This window comes from Parus major, chromosome 7, assembly GCF_001522545.3.
Source record: "Parus major isolate Abel chromosome 7, Parus_major1.1, whole genome shotgun sequence".
Classification (NCBI taxonomy): domain Eukaryota; kingdom Metazoa; phylum Chordata; class Aves; order Passeriformes; family Paridae; genus Parus; species Parus major.
In genome coordinates, this window is record NC_031776.1 from 9464559 (window position 1) to 9486152 (window position 21594).

A 21594-nucleotide genomic window follows, 5' to 3' on the forward strand; every position below is an offset into this window, starting at 1 on the left:
TCCAGTAGATCATAAAATACAGTATTTCAAAAATGTAACTATCATCATATTACATAACTGCACAGTTCTGAGCATCAACAGCAGGCAGAAAGTTATGAGATCCTTCAGCTAAAATATAGTGCTAACTGTTCAATATTGCTACCTAGAATGCCTGAATGCTCATTAAGTCTGCGTGTTTTAAATTACTAGTTATGCAGGTAGATGATACAAACAAGTCCAGAGATGGCAGGGAGGCAAAAAGTGATCATTCCAAACCTAGAGAGTTTGTGATTGATGAAAATCAAAAGAGAGATGTCATAAACTGGAAAAATCAAATCATTACACTTCTGACACCATTCCTTTTTTTAATTACAATTTTTATACTCAGGATATATCAGAAAGATTAAAAGGGAAAAAAGTCTCTCTTTTTTCACCCTGGTTCTGTTTTACACCTTTGACAATTAATTTTTATTCACTATTTTTCCCTGAACAGCCAGTTCCAGATATTACTTTTATCTGGAGAGCTCTTGAAAGATACTAAAAATGATTGAAAGCTACCATCATAGCTGACACAGGATTTAGATACAGCTGAAATGCTTAAATGTTCTTTAATATCTCTCTTTTATAATGGAATGAAATTAAAAGTTGCTTTAATTCAGCTTTAAATTAACTGAATAGCAACTGTCTTGAAATATAAATTGTTCTTTCTGGAAACACAGAGACAAGTCAAATTCAGAAAAATTATTTTTCTGCTGATCTGCTTACTTCCTCCTTCAACCAAGCCCCCCAGTCTTCCATAATAGAACAATTACTGCATACTCTTAGAAGCAGCCTGAAGCAATGATGATGAAAGAACTTAATAAATTTCACAGGTTCCAGAAACAAACCTATACGTGAACAATCTTTTAACCAGATTTCCTTTTTAATCAAGGAAATTGTCAATGGTCAACTTAAGCATTTTGAAAGACACAGCACTTTGTAGATCTTCTCCCCAAGAGAAATGTTTTGACTTTTCCATCCAAAGTATCCCCACTGGTGTGCAAGACTACATAACGTGCCCGACGTTGTGCTGGCTGTGCCAGATAGCTGGCCTCCTTAGGGGAAGAGGTCCTCCAAAAAATCATTCAGAGGGCCAAAACCACACTCTGTCTTGATCTGTGCAAGAAGCTGCAGTTACTCAAGACTGAATGAAAAAGGATAGAATTTTGCTGGGATGTCCTTTTGCCTTGTTGCCCTGCTCTGAGCCATGCGGGAAGTAAACTGTGCTGAGAAAACTCTGCCTTCAGTCTGCTAACTCATCCTCTGAAATCACTGCTGGGAAATCACAACTCGCAAATTCTGGAAACTGGACTCAGATGTTTTAAGGTAAAGCTAAAAATTACCGCACTGTAATTTGACAAGGATGTTGCTGTTGAGGAGAGGGAGGAAAAAAGGAAAGAACGTGCGCATGCATCTCCAGTCTGCTTTGGACTCAAACCTGGTGACTCAGCTCAGATGTTAAACATCAGCTCAGATTTCAAAACCACCATATAATTTAGACTGGCTGAAAATCTACCCTAAGGGAAAAAAACATATAGTTCAGCATAAACATACACTTTAAGAAAACAGTCCATTCATTATTTGGCCAGAGAATGGTTCAGTTAATTCAGAGTGTAAGAGAATATGTATTTTCAATAGATTTTCATACAGTTCATTCATAAGGTGAGTCCTATACACTTTTGTATCTACCTGGAAACAAATATCACTCTCATATGACCTTAGCTGCTTGAGTAAGGCTTCTATCTTCTACCCAACAGCAACTTCCTTACACCAGACAGAAGTTCCTGCTCAACCCTTTTATCAAAGCCAGCAGTCTGAAGAGCTGTGCATATTTCTGACAGGTCCACACATCCTGCCCAGTAGCCCACCAGGCACTGGGCTTTCAGTACAACTTATTGCATTAATTACCAGGCAAAAGCTTCAGCATGAAGCAAGCTGGTATACATCACACTGGCCACTGGTCAAAAGAATTAAAGTCATAAATATGTTCCTAGAGACCAGTGCATACATCTATACACATATGCATAGCCCAGCACCGTACAGTTATACCAGTTTTAGAGGGTACTTACTGGTGTCCTTTGTTGTCGAGGAAGACAAATGTCCCATGTCCCCACAGCTCAGTGTTTCAGAAGCTCTGAAACACTTCAAGCTAACTCAGCCACACGAACTGTGGAGTTGAACACTGAGAGCCTGGATAACCTGTCTGGAATTGTACGGAAGAGATTACAGAGCGTTCATCTAATCCGTTCTGCTGCAGCTGCCAGGCTGTGAGATCCATCTGGCCTGCAGATGTATCTTAGTATTACTCTGCAGACATACAGGAGGATGTCCATTGCCTAAAACTCATTCCTGTCTTTCACCAAAGTAGCAATATAAGAACAGCACATAAATTTAAATTAAACATACCAGATAGGCTTCTATCCTCTAGGCTAATCACATGAGAAACAAAACCTGACTGGAAATTGGTTGTGAAATTGCCCTACAATTTCACAACCAACAGGCCATGTTCCTTATGTATGATATCCCCTCCATAACCTCCTCCTGGTGTGTGGCAACTACTTTAACCAAGTTCATTTATTTCAGTAATCTTACCTGTAGCAGCACTTGTCAGAGTGGAGTTCACAACTGGGGCAGAGACTCAAGGTACAGCCATGCAGCCATTAAACCCTGCATATTGTGAACTCTGGCCTTGAATAATTTAAGATGCAATGGTACTCTACAGAAAACTTCAAAACCAGAATCTCCACTGCCAGGCTTTGATCTTGAGTGTCTATGACGCAGTTATATCTACTGCTAGTTGCTGTTGATTGGTTGTATTCAAGAATTTCCCTTCAAGTACTGATGCAGCTGCTCTCAGTTTAGACTTCTGATGCCAAGTCACATAATCCATCTAAAACACAGCCCACTTCAAATGTCAGACTATAATCTTTATGAGAAGCTACTTTGTCACAGTATGGGGAAATTAGAATTCAATTATTCTGTGAATAAACTATAATATATGCTCATACTTACATATGTGAAAGCCTACAGGAGCCTATAAATGACCAAAAAAAAAAAAAAAGGTAACCCATTCAACTCTCCTGAAATCCCTCCTGTCTTTAGGACTTCCAGAACATCAGCAGCAACAGCCCAATTATAAATAAATACAAATAAATATAAGAATTATCCAATTATAAGTTTTCTCCCAAGGCTTTTTCACAAGGGAAAGTAAAGACCAAAACACAGAACTTCTGCAGAAAAAGAAAAATTTAGCATTTGCCTGTTCAGGAAAGGAAATAACACAGTACCAGAAGAAAGCATACAATGCTAAAAAGCTTGACAAACAGAAAAGATGTATTCTTCTGAAAAAAATAAAGGAAATCTGCCAGGCCAAAAAAGGCACAATTCAAAAAGCCATTTATAAAATAATGTACTTGACAGAAGTAGGACAATTATTTACTGCTTACTATGAGAATAGTTCTGCATTTTCATTCCAAGACTCTGCAACTGGTACCCAAGCAGAAACTATTCAGTGAGTGTCACATCCAGGAATGACAGCTGTATTTCAGCGATACTTAACAGAGCCTGATTTAAGCATTTATTTGGCAGTTTTTAAAACATGGATATGTATAGTTAGATATGCAATAAGCATTTATATAAATTAATTTTCGTTCAATTTTTAACTGGAAGTCCATTCTATGCTGATGGAAATCCTCGGAACATACAATGAATATGAATAAACATTCATTCTTCCATCCATGCAAGCCCAAATCCAATACAGTCATTCCCATTTTCAAGCCTGTTTGAGCTCAATTTTCTACCAGATAGAACTGATTTCACCCACTGAAATGGTAACAAAACCACCACAGACCAGGTAAATCTCTCACACTGAGAGATTCCCATGTTACCAGGGAACACGGGAATACTGTTTCTCTCCAAGCAGCACACACTTCAGTTCATGATAACTATATTCAGTTTTGTCACAAAGGGGTATATCAACTTCAAAAAAAGGCTTTTCTTTGTGCAGAACATGTATCAACTGACTGCAAATTCAAGAATTCTGTAACTGAAACATGTTGGTAGACTAAAAGTAGAATAGAAAAGAATGCCCACCAGGCCAGAGCAAAACAATTTCCCCAATTCTCCATTTTTTTCAAGATCCAACCTGGTAAAACTGATCATAATGTGGGCGGGAAGATGTTTTAAAAAGACTCAATTGGTCTCCTTACAAAACAAAGTAAAATTAAAACCAAAACCAACCCAAAGCTTTGTGTACCTAAATCTTATAAATAAACTGTAGATACAATCAGTAGATGAGGAAAACAGGAAACAATTATTTTTAAGAACTGACAAATTTTGCTGGAGTGAATTTAACTATCTGTCTGTATAAATATGAATTTCCATCCTTATGCCTCTTTTACCCTTTTGATATTTCAATTTAGATCATTTTGCCAGTTATAATTGTCCTCCCACAAAGCCTGCGTTTCCATAAAGATTTGAGGAGACTCTCTGGCTGAATTAAAACATGAGAACATTCCTGCTTGTCTACAGTTTAATGAAACTTTTTGGATTAATGAAGCTCTACAAAACAATCATTGACTAAAGGCATCCCTAACACTGAGAAGAACTGATGGTCATGCCAGCTCAAAGGCAATGGCTTTTGCCTGCTGACTATCCCAAGTATATGACCACCTTAAGGAGGAGGTGCCATTACCAAAAGCATGTCATAAAACATGTCATTATTATTATGTTTCTCATATATATATTTTTGAGTTTAACTTAAGGTATCCAGTGTATTAATTTAGAAATATTGCAGAGAATCAAACAGCTATGAATGCAATCTTTGCAGAAACTACAGAGATTGAAAGCCCTAAAGATTTCCTCCTCCAGAAAACATCTGCTCTACCTTCTTTAAATAATTTCCTTATAATCCACAGAAAAAGAGCACAGAATAAGAAAAAAAAAACCAAATTGTTTGTCTGTGTTAAACACATATGCTGATCTTCAGCCTAAATAAATCCAGGCAGAAAGGAGGCAGGGCTCTATAGGCAAGTGTAGATACCACCCTCTCTACTTATAGGATAAATCAGTTTAATATTCAAAACACTTCAGCTCTAAACCAAACCAGTTCTGTTGCTTAACAGCAACAGTTTTGTCTTTTAAAAACCACAAAATAGCACCGTACAAACACTTCCAAGTCTAATAACTTGTTTTAAAGAAGAAGATTGCAGTCTTATGTCCTATTTCAGATTTTCCTCCAAAATATATTTTAGGTCAGAACTTCATGCTTGGAACACTGTCAGAACTCTTATACACCAACTGCTTTACTATTTTTTTTTTGAAAACACTGAAATAATTTTAAGAAAACATTTTAGCTGAATAATTCAAGAAGCAGAGCACTTTTATCATTTCGGTAAAAAGAAATCAGATTGTAAGTAGTTACTGTGCCCTGGATAAATTCTCTTCCACAACTGTGAGTCAGATTACTTAATTTATACCAACAGGTTATTAAGAGAACATGCCTGCATTTGTTGAGGTGCAGCAAGACATCAGTAGGACATTTAGACATATTCTATGCCATACAAATTCCCTCCCTCCACAAAGTTAAACCGCTGCAGGGCAATCACTGAAGTGGTCAGAGGCGAGAAGCTCCGAGGAAACACAGGGAACAGCCTCAGAGCCAGAGATACATGCTAAATCTCAACTAGAAAGGAAGAGGGAGACAGACTGGAAAAACTTCCCCTATTTAACAGTTTGTTGATTTACAGTTTACAATCTGTAACCACTCAAGAGAAGAGAGCACCAGTTAAGAGTCCTAAGGAGCACCACTTTGACAACCAAGATACTCCTGGGGTAACTGGCACATGCGATCACCACCTGCAAGTGCATCCCAGTGCACACTTGGCTGTGTCTGGTCTGTGCTCTTGAGATGAGGAATTTGTGCTAGAGCACAGACCACTGAGGAGTTAGAGATACCAAAGATATCACCAGCCGTGCCTCCCCTCCTTGTGAGTACACCTTACAATTACAATTATTTAGTTCAGTGAGTACATACTGTAATTTTTTTCTCATTACAGGATTACCGCTGCATTTGCTGCTTTCCTTGGTTTCTGCAGTAAATGAAGCAGAAATCTTTCAGAAGCTACATGAACAATTAGTGAAAAGACAACAATACAAAGTGGGCTATATAAAGATGAGGCTTATTATGAATTAATACTTTAACTATTAAATATGCATGAGTTTTTAATAAGTAGGGCTAAAAATAGAGCTGTGTATCACAGGATTTTTCCAGGCTGAAAAATTTTCATTCATCTTCATCCTGCAAAGAAATGGACCATTGTTGAAAGGATTCTCACTGCACATATTTACATTGCTATCACTGGCCCTAAATTCATCAGTCCACAAAAACCCCAGCCCCTGGGATCTTGGCATAAAGGATTCTGAAGAGTTCCACCCTCAGCCATTTGCAGGAATGTGCAGCAAAGTCTGCTGATCCATCACCCAAAAGGCACAGGTCTCTTGCAGCCCAGTCCCCATCTGCAATTTGTGTGTTTAGAAAGAATTCATTAGTAAGAGGACTCCTGCACCGGATAACAAACAGCAACCAGCAGCAGATGTATCCACTAGACTTACCAAAAAACCCTGAAGTAACTACTTAAATCTTTATCTTTTCATCTTAATATTTCATTTTCAGAATAAAATTACTTTGGCCCCCCACCAAGAAAGGAAATCTAAAATTGAGCCAAATGCGTCAAATTTTCTGATTGTATTTTCACATTCATTTTTAACATCAAGTCACGTTACAGATACAACAGAACAAAGGATTTTAATAAAGACTGCACTAGTTCTGGTGGAGGCTATACCCATTCAGGAACACACCACAATTCTATATAAATCCACCCCAGGGCGTAGGTGCTACAGCCCCAGGAAACGGAAGAAGATTGAAATCAGTGTTTATAAATACAGCCAAGAAATCCCAGCACACATACCACCAAATATATAAACAGAAGTTCAGACAATCTCATCTGGAGGCCTAAATTTCCTACACTTATTACGTTGGGGATATCTACTTTTTTTTTTTTTTTAACATGTTGTGTTGTGCCTTTATGTTTTTAAAGTGACCTGGGTGTATTTAGACCAAAGGACTTGTTTTGATTGAGCTAAGAGTTGCTAATTGCTGTGTGACAAAATGAAACAGATACCATAGCCCACTGCATTCTTTAAAATTAATTGTTTGATTTTAAATATAATCTGTTTTTCAATGTGCAACTATAAAATGTAATTTAATCCACATCAGACATATTCTTAATTAAAAAGCAAAACCAAACACCAGCACAGCACCATTACAGCAGAGGTAACTTCAAGCTTTTTATGGATGAAGTTTTAAATCATATGCTTATTACCATTTTAATATTTTTGCAGGAGGAACAGTAAAACAGGTGCAATAACATGATAGTGATTTTTCAGTGAAATGTCCTTGGCTGGCTCTTTATGAAGACACTTTAGGATTTGAGCTTTGCATAGACATACAGCTACTTAAAACTGATAATTCAGAGTAAAATTCACACGATTTATCTGAAACCCGGAATATTATAAATAAAGTATATTTCTTCCCCCCTTCTTCACATTCAGCCTAGTAAACACTCAAGATTTATCTTTGCTTTTCTTATGATGCATTATACTCATAATGATCAGAAACACCTATTTTTTCCAGATTTTTCAGAAACAATCAGTCTTTTTCCACAGAACCAAAAAGAAAAAGAAATCAACACGTTCTGTTATTTTTGGTGTCCTTACTATGCACAAATGCATTTTGGCTTCAAACACACTGTCCTCCCTCCCCTACCACCCAGGATCCAGTTGCTCAATATTGCTTGTGCAAATCTCCTGGCTTAAGGTTCAAAAAAGAAAGATTGAAAATAGCTATATGCAACATGATCAAAACCCAATAACATAAAATAAAATTTTGGGAAAATAATTATTTTGGGGGGGAAAAAAGCTAAAAAATCCCAAACTACACTGATTGGTTTGGTTTTTACCTTATTAATGGAAATGTCCCTGCATTATCCTGCATTTGGAAGTTGACTTCACAGGGTGACCTTCCCTAAAAACAAGATGCAATGCAGTTTTCTGGTTAGATAATGTCACTGCCTCTGTGTCAGCCCTTCAGTTGTGCCAAATTACCGCCGCCAACCTCTGTTGTAGGTTATTACTAAGCAGAATTAAAGAGAAGTCACTCAAAACAAATACCCACATACTGACTGGATTTGATAGTTTGCCAAAATCACGTCATTATTTGAAAATATATGAATGAAGTCTCCTATCAACACTGCTGGGGAGCTGGTGGATTTCCATGTAGTTTGAGATTGCTTTGATTTTTTTAAAATTGTTTGCCTAATAAATTATATGACCAAACAATTGCAGACAAATTACTGTTTATTACCACTAAATTGTTTTAGCCCTGTGATGCAAGTCCAGTAGACGAGTAATAAAAAAATATCAGGTTTAGGCAACCACTGTCAGGTTTCATAACAGCAGTTTTAAGCTTTTTCCTGAAATGCAGCAGCAGACTAATCAAGCAGAGGATGTTGTTGTACTTCACTAACAATCTGACACCTCCACCACACTGTAATGCAAACACAAACCTCAGATTAACACACAAACGAGTCTTAGGGCTGCCAACACCAAAAATTAATGGAGCGTGCTGGAACTGTAAAAGAATACCAGTTTTTAGAGAAAGCAGTGGTACAATAGAAAAACACATTTCAAAATAAGGCTGAACCCCAAAGGTGAACCCTTCAGAAAAATCAAACACCATAAAAAGAAGCACTTAACTACTCTTGCTAATTGGTCACAACACAGGTCTGCTGTTGAAGGGCAGCAGTTTTACAGGCACTGATAAAGCAGACCACTCGTTCTTTCCAAAGGCTTCACTGGAATACCCCCAATACACATCAGTGGTGCCAACTGCAGTTGGAAAAGCAGCAACTGCTGAAAACAGCTCAGCAGGCCTCTACTACTAATGTAACATGGCCTGTATTAGTTGACTTCAAATTAATAGGCATCCTCCACATGGCAAAAGTGTTTAATCCAAGTGTCCTAATATTGAGCCACTAGTTTGTCATCTCCCACCAGTACTGACTGTAGGAAAAAAAGCAGAGTATTTTTAAGCGCTTAACTCAATTACTTTAACTCCATTTCTCCTTGATAACAGAGCAATACGTGTACCAGTGTTGCTGACATCCCATCAGATGCTGCATCTTGTCTAAAACAAAAAAAAGAGCTTCAATTATAGAACATGCTATTCTCAAACTTACTTTCTAGTGTTTCTTTTAAGTAAAGAAAAAATTGTTTTACAACTGTATCCAACCTAACAGAGAGGTAGAAGTGGCTCCCCACTGCACCTGACCAGAAGTCATGACCAACTCTGAGCAGATATACATGATATACACTCATGCCAACAGCTTTCCATGAAAATAACTTCTTAAACCTATTAATTTGCTTCTTGGCATTTTCTACATAATTACCACCAAAAGTTCTGGGTTATCAACCCCCATCTGTACTGCAGTGGATTGCCAGTATAAATCTGGACCATCACTGTAATTGTGTGTCTTCCTGAATACCCTACTTCAGAGCTTCAGCTCCTGAAGCAAATGGCAATAGAAGACCTAGCAAAGGTCACCTAGAGTGCATAGCATGCTTATGGCATTTAAGAGTTAAAATTTGCCAACTGATACTTCTGGTGCAAGGGGAAACCCTAGGAAAACACTCCAAACTTCACTGGAGACTGACAAATATTTATTTTAGAATAAGCACAAAGGACTGGCACACACAACAATAAGCAGTTTCAAAACTGAAGGATTGCACAACCACACAAGATGAAATACTAAAATTTATTTTCTCTGCCATGAACCCCAGTGATGTAGCAAACCTCTCAGGTCCTGAACTATATCCAGGAGCAGCCACAGGCTGCACGTGCCTGGGTATGTCAAGATGAGATGTACTCAGTTTGGAATCGTCTTCATCTCTCCCAGAGCACTGCCCGTCAAGGCAAGGGGAGCTGCTGCTGATCTGCTGGAGTTCAGCTCTGCCCAGCGGATGCTCAGAGAGCAGCGGCTACACAAAAGCAAATCGATGGGTTGTTAAAAAGTGCTAATAGCACACTTGGTGGTTGAACAGACTATTCTGCAGGGGGAGAGACATGGTAATTAAAAGATCAGAAAATACTGCCACAGATCCATCTGGGAACTTCCACGAGGGTCAGAAAATTAAACGGTTCCCATGTCACGCCACCAGCCTTTCAGAGCTAATCAGAACCTGCAATTCTTACACTTCACTCTCCTGAGAGTCCCAATTCTTCCCTTGTGTGCACAGGGAATGTAGGGTGTCTCCAGGCCCCAGGGGCTGAGAGGTACTGGGATTTTATCCTCTAACCACATCCTTGGAAAAGTGTTATGCACTATCTGAACTGGCATCCAGCTATGATGGATACACTAAGAAATGTCTGATAGGGTTCCTTTTTGATTTGTTCCTGTTCATTATTTTATCAGGCATGCCTACTGGAAACTTAAGCCTCAGGGGCAGTACCTTCTGCTACCTACAGGCTACTGGGAGGATTTAATCAAGTATGCATGATATAACAGGCACTGAAATTCCTGGAGATTACAGAATGCTGCAGAGGGTGTCACAGGGTGTCATACAGCCAGGCAACAGAAATAAAGTTATTTAAGCATATGAGACCAGAAAAGCAAGTAGTGAAAAATACATGACTCCTTAATGCTAAAAAGTACAAGTTTGGATATTGTCTATATTTAGTGATCAATAACCAAACAGATCTAAATATAACATGGGCTTTTATAGTTGTCTTACAATCTACATACAGAGGAAACTTCTCTGTGCTAAGGCACAAATACGTCTTCCAGTTATATTTGGTGGAGCACATCCTAAAATGCAACTAAGCATTCTCCAGAAAGTGTGGCCAGTGAAACATCATTCCTAAAGTTCCAACCACAGCCAGAGGATGTTTCCCCCCAACATTTACCAGCTCAGCTCAAGCACACACACAAGCATCTGCTGACCAGGTAAAGGCAAGCTCAATACCTGCTGAAGCTAACAGGACTCTCTCTGTCCCTCCTGAGTGCTTGGGAGCAGCAGCAGATGGCAAGGCTTATTCAGCACCAGGCTAAAGCCTAACATGCATAGTGCCTGAGGTCTTTCAAATAAAGGAGCATTTCTCATGACAAAAAGTTCTAACAAAACTGAGATCTCGCTTTGTTTTAATCATCAAATAAAACAAGCATAGAAATATATTTCATGTAGCAAATATGATTTTACTCACTTCAAATTCTCAAGGTGAAGATGTCATTTCCTATAAGCATCCTGAACTCTAAGGCTGTAACATACATGAGAGCCATAGCTAAGTCCATCATTTCTTCTTACCTAGAATTCATAATGATTCCATTATTAATCCACAGTTGGAGTTCAGTTATGACTAAACTCTTCCATTATTAATAGATTGACAGTGGAATATTCAGCTTAACAGAATCAACTTTCTCATGGGCATTAAACAGTTGCTCTGTGGGTGTTCTTAGAGCTTTTTTGGGGGGTTGGTTTTTGGGGTTTTTTTGTGGATTGGTTGGTGGGGTTTTTTTAAGCATTATGATTTCCAATTAGTCAAAACCACGGTGTAGACACCCTGCATTTCATAACATGCCATTCTTTTTGCTAAAGATGAAACTAGAAGTAGGTGAGATTCTGGAAATACAAGAGCTATTTTACATCTGACATCAACCTCACATAATCATAGTTGCATTTTGTTCTTAAGAGAATTTAAGTTCACATAGTGCGGGTTTTTCTAGGGAGTAGAAAAGGCAGAGTGAAGAGGAATGAACTAGTCAGAGGGGTCTGGATACGCACAGTGAAGTTTCTTAAATAAGGAGACTCCCAGGCCTAAATCTCTGGTCCTAATGTTTTTCTGTGAAATCTGTAAGAAAACCACAGAATCAACTGTTACTTTAAAGCATATTTTTCATTACTTCTAGATTTGGTGCTCTTCCTCCTCCATGAGCTTCAAGGTTCCTTATCAGAATTTGTCGCCTTCATCTTAACTGTCCCTGGAATACCTTTTGAAGTATGATACACCAAGAAAATGGTTTAAACCTTCCTGACACATTCAACTGAGAATTTCTATATAAAGCTCTCCTCAATTCTCTTTCACAGTATCCCTGACACCTTCTCTAGTTGGCACCTAGGAGATGTTAGCACTGTATTGCTATGAACTATCTGAATATTTTAAATTACTTTCAAAATATTTATGAAAAAAGACTGAAGAATATTTTCAGAATTTGTACGGTTGATTTTGTTTTCAATTACTTATTTTTAATACATGTGCCACTAGAAATTAGGATTTGAAAAAAACAAATGACAGAACATTATGAACAAGCTACACTGCCAGGAACAGTTTTCCAGAGCCATGTTTTATTTGAGAGAACTGTCACCCTTCAATAAACAGCGGATTTTATTAGCATGTTGTTTGTTAATTTGTACAATTTGTGTGTAATCAATGAATTAAACTGATAGAACTACCTTGAAATGCATAATTACTTATTTAGAGAAGCAGAGAACTCCCAATGATTTACTCAATACAGTACATTTACAAAAGGAGTTTTTGAAATTAAAAATTAATAAGCTATTAATAGGATGAGACAGCTTGTGACTCATTGTCTAACAAAGGAAACATGTCAGGGAACAAAAAAGAAAAAGAAAAAGAAAAAAATCACTAGACTCCAAGTATGACTTTTTAAAGCTATATGCACAAGCAAATTATTTGAGTTATAAACACAACAAGGTGACGTGTTCTCCAAGGAGACAAAAATCAACAAAAAGAAGCAAATATGCCAACCTGGAAAACACAACCAACATGTTTTATTTACCATAGGCAGCATAGTAAGCACCAGCTGTGTCAGAAGATCAGTCATGTCCTAAAAACCAAAGGAAAAAGGGAGAAGCCTTCTTGCACATCATAACTAAAAAGATCTCTTCACTAAAACTTTTTAAATTATTTTTTACTACCAGTTTTTCTGTTTTCCTCAAATTTTTACCCTCAGGGCAGATTTCTCTTGATCTAATCCCACATCTGCAAGCCAGAAACAGTAACAGAAGAAAATGTACGTTTTGATTGCCAAGGTGTAGTTTGAAAAAAAACCGCAAATCTTGCTGCCTGCCCATACTCTCACCATTCTCTTTTGACTCACGGAAAATATTAGTCTGTGCCCTGCAGGATGTAGAGCATAATAGTTTGAAACTAAATATTTGATTAGAGAGACTGAAGTTTATTTCAGCAATGACTCTCTAAGATAACAACAATACCAAAATTCTTTTTAAATTAAATACTTAAACTGGACTGCTCTCAAATATTGTAGTGCTTTTGATAAAACCCAATTTATTTATCAGGAGAAACTCAGTCTTTTTACAATAGTTTCTTATCTAACAATAATCTTTCTTGTCCAGCCGTTCATTTGAGAAAAGCTTAAACTTTTAAAAAGGGGCTTCTGTTGGTCAAGGACCTGGTTCTAGCCTGACCACATCAGTATTTTGCCCAAACTCTTAATCTCACACTGCATTTATGAATTTTAGAGTTTACAGCTATAGGCACTAAACACACTCACAATCTGGCATGCTTTCAGCATTCCCTTGATCTCCTTCTCTTGCTAAAGGCAACAGTCTCAACTCTTTATATCCACTTTTTAGCAACAGCATTTTGCCATGCCTCTAATTACCAAAATTTATTGCAGTGATCAAGTGCATGTTCCTAAGGCCCTTTGATGCACTATAAAGTGAACGTCTGAGGGTAATCACACAACTCTTCCAGCACTCATCTGAACACAGTGAAATAAGTGAAAGGAAGACTTGTTTTATGTCAGTCTTTTGCATATATGATCTCCTCCCATGCAAAGAAAAGTATCCTGTCTTTTTTCTCCAAAAGAATTCACTCTCAGAAAATTATTTGTGATGTTTCTGATAAACCAGTACAGTGCCAGCAAAGTTGGCCAAAAATAATGGAAGACTAGTCCAAATTGCCTAATTTGGAAAGACTGCCAAACTCCCCACAGTAAATGGCTGACATTCTCTCTTTTTGTGTCAAAATATTTATCAGCTTTTCCCCAACAATAGCTACACTGACTTTATTAAAGCAGTAGTCAGTATCTGTAGTGCACTGTATTGCTTCATATGCAATGTGTCATTCTGAACCAATCCGTGTTTCTGGAGTAACACAAATAAAAAAAAATTAGTACAATATATACCAAAAAACCAAACACTATGGGGAATATCAGCTATCTCTGCCTCTGCCACCCAGCCTGTCTTGGCCTTTCTTTCCTCTGCTTCACTCTCTGGCAGATTGTTTTCTGTCACCAGACCTGGGACGGAGAGCCCTTCTCAGCACTGCTCTCTCAGGGCCCTGGCACAGCTTTCAGCCATCTCCCCAGAGGGGCTGAGCATCCTTCTGCTTTCCTTTACCCTTCCATTAAAGCCACCCCCTGCCATGTCTCTGCCACCCTTCTGAGAAAGAGACACAAAAAAGCAGAAAATTATGCAGACACGTTCTTATCAAGGAGCAAATTAATTGATTTGACTTCAGATAAACTACTACTTAGAAAGAAATATTTTTTTATAACCTCCTCAAAATATTAATTGTGAATTGCCACAGAATTTTTCAATGTAATCAAAATACTGCTATATTGTAGCTGGAGTTTAAGAAGACTCCTTTCTACTCTTGGCAAATGCACAATGTAATGAACTTGATGACTATAATCTAAGAGAACAACTGAACCTAATCAGTAAAAAATCAAAAAAAAATTTTATCCTGCATCAAGGTATTTGTGGGTGGTAGGAGAGAAGCACTACGTACAGCAGTCATTTGGCTCTTATCTCAATTGTTGGGGCGTTTTTGCCTTAGTCCCTTCCTTACTAATGAATCTGACTTTATGGAAATATTAGTCTCCAAAATGTATTTAAAGAGGGCAGGAGAAAGAGGAAGGCATTAAAACACTAAGAATTAATTAATTCATCACCTATCAAAACTGGAAATCAGAACTTTCATCAAGTGTTTTCAACACAGTTGATCTTTTCTTAAGGTCACTTACAGCATCACCCATTGTTGGGTCAGTACATACATGTATTGCCTTTGAACAGAACACAAACACAGTATGGTAACACCTTCAATTAGTCCTTTTTTGATAAACATTTTAGAATAATGATTACAGTACCTTCTTTAACACAAACCATATTGTTTGCATCCCTGTGTATTACTGCAATGGCAAGCTGTCTAAAAAAACTGCCTTCAAAGAGCTAAACTCAATAACTATCTTTTTTTTTTTTTTTTTACATCATTGTACAGTTAAGACCAAAATGTTGCATAGGCTGTCAAATCTAGACTAAATTGCCACTATTGCCACAGTTCAATAAAAGCTGTTTATGCTCACACTAGTCAGTTAAATCATGCTGGATTGCAGTGGATATATGCTGTCTATAACTGGAGTGAATTCCACATAGGGATGTCTCTCAGGTCATAGAGAGACACTGAAATAGTCCCAAATACACATGGAAATTTGTATTCACAACAGGTTAGTAGACTCATGAATAAAATTATGTGGTATTTTACATTTTTAAAAAAATTATACAAGCTTCCAGCACAAGTATGTAAGTCATGTAAACCAAAGAATAAAAGTTCAAAGCTACTTTCACTAAGTTTTTGGGAGGATTTCAGGAGGTTTCAGATAGGACATGGCATGGATAGGAAATCCCAGGGGTGTTTAAACTCCATAAAAAGATACATTCGTATTTCCTTCCAAGAAGCTTACCTCGTGAGATGCTTTGCTAATTCCTTTCATAGCCTACTACTGCACTGTATGAACCCTCACTTCTTCCTCCTTCTGCCCTGGGGCTGTGCGGGATTCTTTCCCATCCCCTAAACTGGGCTGCTGAACAGAGCTGCACCAGGGCATTCAGGAGGCAACGCTCTCCTCGTCACACTCACACTTCTGAAAGGTATTTCCTGAGCACGGGAAAAACAATAGCGTGACACTGAAGCTGTTTTAAGCATGGCTTTGTAATGCAATGAGTACAAAGCCGCCCTTACTCAACACTCAGCTCTTAACTTGCATCCTTCTGCTGCTGTGGAGAGTAAATCATTCATAAGTTCAGCACTAGGGAACTGGCAGTGAATTATTGGCTGCGTTGTGCTCTGATACATCATAACCATGTGAGCATAACTGTTATGAAAATATTCATGTTTTCTACTTAAGTATTAAACACTGATTCAATAGTCCTAAAAAACGTAGCCCCTGTAACTAAGGTAAGGGGAGCTGCCATGCAGCTCCATTCTGCTGTGTCTGGATTTGGGATTTTCAGTTTCTGTTGTAAAATGGAAAGGATGTGTGTGCATACACATACACATATTTATACAGACACTTATACAAATGGAAGTTGTGGGGTTTTTTTTAATATCAAACTCAAAAGCTCAACTAAATAAAAAATTAAGATCCTCTATTTACAGTGGAGACCCTTGCTTTAACAAGGCTCACCTACCAACATTACATGGATCCATGTCTACTAATGTACTTACGATGTTTAATTGTACAATCTTTACACGGCACTTAAAAAACCGCATGGCATGTGTTCAAACTGAGCTGGACACAGGTACAGACTCCTAGATATTATATATAAATTAAACTCACTAGTGCCAGGATGAAGGAAGAAGCTTGTAAGAGCTAATTTGTTAGAATTAAGCTTCCAAAAATATTTAATAGTGCTCAGGAGAATTGGTCATATAACTTAATGTCATTTATGCCAAGGTTTAGGTTCCTAAATGCAATTGTGGAGAACAAATCATTTCTGCCTTTTGAGGAGGGATTTGCCTTCACACTAAATTGTCAGTACACTCATCAAATTCAATATATCATGTCTATTTTTTCCTAGGATTAAATGGAAAACCATTTTCAGTGAATGACATACATAAATACTTTTGATAGCTGCTACTTAACTCTTCTAGTGTTATTTTTCTGGAAGTTTTACAGGCATAGTGGAAATTATATTAAAACTCTCGTTAACACTCTTCATTTTTGTAGGACACAGCACAACTTTTACCACATGCTAATAATTATTTTGAGGCAGACCCCATGAGAAGACATTGCAACATCTATCTGATGCATTTATGAAGCCTGAAGCATTAATATTCCAGAGATACTTAAAGATTAGACACGTACCATCAGTGAGTCATTGCAGTATCTGCATTCACTGGTATTTATAACAATGGCAATGCACAAGAACCCCACATGGAAACAGATGGACAGATCAGCATTATGGAAGAAAAAAGATTGTCAAAATTGCAGACATCCCTTGTATATGTATTGTTAAAGAAAAATATGATACAGTAAAACAATCATCTGTTTCCACGCAAGTAAAAAACATGCTGGAATGAGAGATGTCTAAATAAAATGTTCCAATTCAAAAAGCGAAAGTGAAGAACACTGCTGACAAGATGAACTGGTAACAATAGTTACAGGCTAATACTTCTGCAATATAGTAACAACCCTTTATCTTAATAGCATTATTTTATTTAATAATGCTACATTTTATAACTCATTCTCTTCATTTTCTGTAGTATTTTCTCTTTGGGCTTCTTGTACTTTACTAAGTCCTCTAGGAACATGAAACACTACTATTACTATCCTGATTGTTTTCCTCCATATATTAAAAATAAAAACCTATAAAGAAAAAACATTATATTCACCAAGATCACATATATCAACCCAGTAAGATTCATCATTTAAAGTCAGATGTATATCACTTGTGGGATATTCACAATTACTAATGATCAATGGAGAAAACTGGAATCTTTAAGAGTGGTAAGTATGTATAACATGCAGTAACTTCCCATTCACTTTGAAAATTATTATCATATATATTTATTTGTAAGAACGTGTCTTGGCTACATTTTAAGACTATACTTGAGGCTTGCATAAAGCAAGATTAGCTTAACTGATTTTCCAAGGAGCTGTGCCAGTTACTACAAGATAGCATGTGCTACTTCACCTTTTACCTCTGTGTGAATGACTTTCTCTAGTGCCTGGATGCACCATAGTTTACTGCATGTCAGAATTCATCACTAGAACTGCTCAGCATGAAATCCACAAACAGTAGGGGTCACAAAGAAGCTGTCAGGCTTTGTTTGAGAAATGACCCCTGCTCTTCATTCACATTCTTTCTACAATATCCCAGCACTCTCAAACAAGCAGAAACTTCACTAATGGCATCCTAAACTGTCTAGACTAGAAGGGACAAAAAAAAAGCAGATGATATACACACTGCACAAGTGGATGATACATTTTCACCACTGGTTAAATTCATCAATCTTTTAAAAATGCTGGGGTGTTTTGATTTTTTAATAGCATAATCTTTTTATTTTTCCATGCTTGCAAGGGTGAACTTGTTTATATGGAACTGCCATGGTGGACTTTGCTCTTTGCATGTCTCACGCTTCACTTGCTATAGCCAAAAATGTAGCCTAAAAATGTAGGAAAGAATCCAAGCCTCAAGTTTTAATTTCTATTCTGATGTCAAATCTATGCCAAAATTTCACAGAATTGTAGAATGTGCTGGATTGGAAGACACCCATCAAGTCCAACTCCTGGCCCTGCCCAGCACCATCCCCAAGAATCCCACCATATACCTGAGTGTTGTCCAAATGCTTCCTGAACATTGCCAGGCTTAGGGCTGTGACCACTTCCCTGGAAGAATTTGCTATCCCACACCCATCCTGCAAGTGGCACAAACATCACAGAAGTACATAAGCTTTCACTTAGCCCAGAATCAAAAAAAACATGGAAGAGATCCCTTACTTTGACATTTGTTATGGTAAAAGAGGTATGAGAATTTTTAAATTTAGAAAAACCCAACCATGTTCTTCTACCTTTAGCAGGTAGAAGGAAAAACTTGGATACCCTGGATGTTTTGGATGCTTGGGAAGAAACAGTCTGCACTACAAAAAAAAATCTCTTATCAAACAGTTGTTATTGACTGGACATCCTTAAGCGTTATCTTTGGATTATCTTGGATTTCATCACATAAGACTTGATTTAGATTGGCCTATCCAACTTTAATGGATTTGAGGAAAAAAAAATACCCTTTTGCCCAGGGAATATTCATGTGTTAAGATACTAAGAGCTATCCCCAGACAGGAATCAAATAAGGTCCTCTGTCTCACAGAGTGAGAATCAATTCCTGCCCTAAAGAATATAAACAAAAAAATAATTAAACAGATAAACTAATATCAAAATAAAAAGCATTTGGCAGGTCAGCAGCACAGAAAAAATCTCAAAATAATATTCAATTTGCTAGAGCCTATATTTTAGAAAGCACTGGGCTCCCTACAAGTCAGTGGGAACTGCTATATTGATTCAGAGTAGGACTTGCCATCTTTTCCCCACAGCTCTGCCAGAGCAGAGTCCTGTGTGTGCCTGAAGAATGGCACTAACTATCCTGCAGTCACCTGACAGTTAAAAAGGCAAATGAAAGGCCAACTTAGCATCCTGCAAACTTTACCACTGTGCCAGGCCTTTTTAAACCCTGAGCTGTTCAGCAGCTCCCCTAGTGTTCAGAAAGCTTACAAAAGGCCAAGAGCATCTTAAAAGCTGAAAAAATATGCTTGTTTCTATAAAAACTTTAGAAGTTATTACTTGTAGAATTCATTCATATCCTCTTTCTCCCTCCTACCTTCTACCCTTCTATTTCTCCAGACTTATGACCTATCCTCTCATTTTCTTGTCTTTCCTCCCTTTAACAAAATATTATTATACATCAGAGTCTGAAGTACTGTTTCCTTATTTAATACATCGGTCAGGCAATACTAAACGCCAGTTGTGCAGCCCAGTTTTACATAAAAGTGGATGTGTGAAGATTCACAAATAAAGCCACTCTGGAGACACAGGTGCTAGGCTAGGCACAGATACTGCAAAACCCAGCTTCTGTTGCCTTTTCTAAGTTTTATTTGTGGAAAGCTGCTTTTTCTGCATCCTTACTAGAATCACAGCACAATCCAGGTTAAGAAGGACTTGAAGACACAATTGTTGTGGTTAGGCAGGATGGAACTCATTCCCAAGAAGGACACAGGCATACATTTTGAATTTTTTAATTCTGTAGCTTCTTCTTTGTTTAAGGATTAATAATAACTCTTAAAAGCTTATCCAGTATTAGAGGAACACAGTCTTACACTAAGCAGCATGCATTGCCACTATAAGCACTACACAAACAGCGTTCCACAAAAGAAACACCTCATGCTAGCAAACTAGGAGTATTTATGGTGATCCTGCCCCACAAATTGCAGTGGGGACCACTGCAGACCTCCAGAAAAACAAAGCATGGGCTTAATATTCCACTGCTTGGAACAGAGAACAAAACTTTAATGGGAAATGATTCAGGAATCATCCACGTATAGAGATTGGTCAGTGGGTACCCAAATTCAGATGCATATCACTACACCTAAAATTTAAACTGGAAAGCAAGTAGAGAGTGGTAGACAATATTAGTCAGAAAATCTGGATTCAGATAGAGAATTCTCAACTCCACAAACAAGTATAAAGACAAGCTGAGAGAACTGGGGATCTTCAGTCTGGAAAAGGCTCTGGGGAGGCCTTCCAGTCCCAGGGGCCCAGAAGAGAGCTGGACACAGGTGACTAGTGACCAGGGCAGGGGCCTTAAGCCAAAGGAGGACAGAATTAGCTTAGATATAGGGAAGAAATTCCTTAGTGTGAGGATGGTGCAGCGCTGGAACATGTGGCTGTGAACTCCCCATCCCTGGATGTATTTACAGCCAGGGAGGAGCAGCGATGAGCAACCTGGTGGAAGCAGTCCCTGCAAATGGCAATGGGATGCCTTTAAGGTCTCTTCCAATCCAGACCATTCTATGATTCTGTGATTTTAAATCCTCAGGACAAAGGGTATCGTTCTCGGTCAAGCTCTAAATCACTTTATGTTGCATAGGCTCTGAAGTGGCACTTACAAGGTTATCCATTATCCATTAGCCTCAACAAATGATGACGTAAAATGCTGAGAAATCAGAGCAATGCCACAGAATTTCAGACATCTACAAAATCAAAACCCAACATCAAATAAAAATTAACATAACATGCAGTGAGGGTTAATATAGACTTTCATTCAATGATGGGAAGCACACAGAAAATCCAGAGATCCTGACAGAAACAATTATCTGGTATCTCAGTGATAAAGAAGCAGAACTCATCTTTGCTGATGCATTAGAAGCCACATCACAGGCAGCAGCAAAAGTCAAACCCAACACAAGAACATCTTTGATTGATTCGCTGTCTGATCTTGTTACTGTGAAACTCTCACAAATTTACTACAGACTGCAATCAGGAGCACACAGTTAAATGTGATTCCTCACCTACAGGGAAAAAAAAAAGTCACAGAGAAAAAGAAACACCACACAGATATTTTATTTTTTTTTTCTGCCATTTTCAGGCCAAAAAGACCTTTAGTTAAGCCATGTCAATCATCATTAATCTCAGGTTCAGAATCGCC

At 37.9% G+C, this 21594-nt stretch overlaps 1 protein-coding gene across 4 annotated transcripts in view; it reads right to left on the minus strand.

Annotated features, from left to right (window-relative positions):
- The window catches only part of HECW2 (HECT, C2 and WW domain containing E3 ubiquitin protein ligase 2), a 167102-nt gene that overhangs the window by 126510 nt on the left and 18998 nt on the right, over positions 1 to 21594 (minus strand). The window contains exon 1 of one of the 4 annotated variants that reach the window (XM_033515891.1): positions 11336 to 11434. The exons of the other annotated variants lie outside the window; for them this stretch is intronic. The gene's annotated coding sequence lies outside the window, so the exon portion shown is untranslated. Of the gene's footprint in view, positions 1 to 11335; positions 11435 to 21594 lie in introns of those variants that run through there. 4 annotated transcript variants of the gene reach the window in all.